General features: G+C 46.0%; 1 pseudogene; it reads left to right on the top strand.

The window, feature by feature from the left end:
* The first annotated feature begins 221 nt into the window (after nucleotides 1–221).
* On the top strand, nucleotides 222–1,393 carry LOC116888662 (annotated as a pseudogene).
* Nucleotides 1,394–1,851: the final 458 nt, after the last annotated feature.

Here is a 1,851-nt window from a genome sequence, read left to right as displayed (position 1 = left end):
ATTTTGGTTTTCTTAGTGAATATGAACCCTTATCAGCAGGAAATTTCTTTACTTTTTATTTGTATTGGAGTATGTATTAACTGGTTATTTGATGAAGTGTCTGTCTTTAAGTTTAGATACTGATAAAAACACCACTGACCGGTCTTTCTGGAGCCACTGTCGCCCGAGCCCGCCACGCTTACTGCTGCTGCTCGCCCATCGTCGCCCCATCGTGCACTAAGCGGTCCCAAAAGATTCAAAGTCCAAGATGACAGCCCTCAAGGACCAGCTGATTGTGAATCTTCTTAAGGAAGAACAGGTCCCCCAGAACAAGATTACAGTTGTTGGGGTTGGTGCTGTTGGCATGGCTTGTGCCATCAATATCTTTTTTTTTTCTTTTTTTTCAGAGCTGGGGATCGAACCCAGGGCCTTGCGTTTGCTAGGCAAGCGCTCTACGCCATCAATATCTTAATGAAGGACTTGGCCCATGAGCTTGCCCTTGTTGATGTCATGGAAGACAAGCTAAAGGAGATGATGGATCTCAGCACCTTGCAGCCTTTTCAAAGGCACCAAAGTGTCCCAGCAACTGATGTGACTACAAACTCAAGTGGATCATTATCCTGCCTAAAGGGCCTGTAAGCAAGAGGGAGAAACTGTGGTTCCAATTTGGTCAGTGAAACATTGAACATCTTCAAATTCATCATTCAAACATTGTAGTACAGTCCACAGTGCAAGCTGCTCATAGTCTCAAATCCAGGGGATATCTTGAACTACATGGCTTGGAAGATCAGTGACTTCCCCAAAAGCAGAGTTATTGGAAGTGGTTGCAATTTGGATTCAGCTCGGTTCTGTTATCTGATGGGAGAAAGGCTGGGAGTTCACCCACTGAGCTGTCACAGGTGGGTCATGGGAGGCATAGGTGCTCGGTGTGCCTGTGGAGTGGTGTGAGCGTTGCCAGTGTCTCTCTCTGAACCTAGAACTGGGCACAGATGCAGACAATGAGCAGTGGAAGGATGTTCACAAGCAGGTGGTTGACAGTGCATACGAGGTGATCAAGCTGAAGGGTTCACATCCTGGGCCATTGGCCTCTCCATGGCAGACGTGGCTGAGAGCATAATGAAGAACCTTAGGTGGGTGCATCCCATTTCCACCATGATTAAAGGTCTCTATGGAATCAATGATAATGTCTTCCTCAGTGTCCCATATATCTTGGGACAAAATGGAGTCTCAGATGTTGTGAAGGTGACACTGACTCCTGAGGAGGAGACTGGCCTGAAGAAGAGTGCAGATACCCTCTGGGGAATCCAGAAGGAGCTGCAGTTCTAAAGTCTTCCCAGTGTCCTAGCACTTTACTCTCCAGACTGCAGCAGGGTTTCTATGGAGAACATACACTTCTCATCTGAGCTGTGGTTAGTCCAGTTGTGTTGAGGTGGTCTGGGGGAAATCTCAGTTCCCACAGCTCTACCCTACTGCTAAGTGGTACTTGTGTAGTGGTAACCTGGTTAGTGTAAGAGTTCCACTGTCTCCAAGACACTGCCAACTGTGTGCAGGCTTTGATTAACCTGTGAGCCTGCTGTATTGCTGCACTGCCCATCCTCACCAAACATGCCAAGGCCATGAGTTCCCAGTTAGTTTTAATCTGGCTCCAGTGTGTAAATCCATCATGCATATCTTGTGCATAAGGATATTTTCTGTATTATATGTGTCTGCAGTGTACATTGCAAGATTGTGTGAAATGTAAAAGTTACACATGGATGACAGAATCAACCACTCAAGTGTCGGGCTAAGGAAAACACCAAATAAACCTTGAAGGGTGAAAAAAAAAACCGCAATGACCAAAAGTGTCTGGGAGAAAAGGGTTTATTTCAAACT

This window comes from Rattus rattus, chromosome X (genome assembly GCF_011064425.1).
Source record: "Rattus rattus isolate New Zealand chromosome X, Rrattus_CSIRO_v1, whole genome shotgun sequence".
Lineage (NCBI taxonomy): Eukaryota > Metazoa > Chordata > Mammalia > Rodentia > Muridae > Rattus > Rattus rattus.
This window is presented reverse-complemented; position numbering and strand designations above follow the sequence as displayed.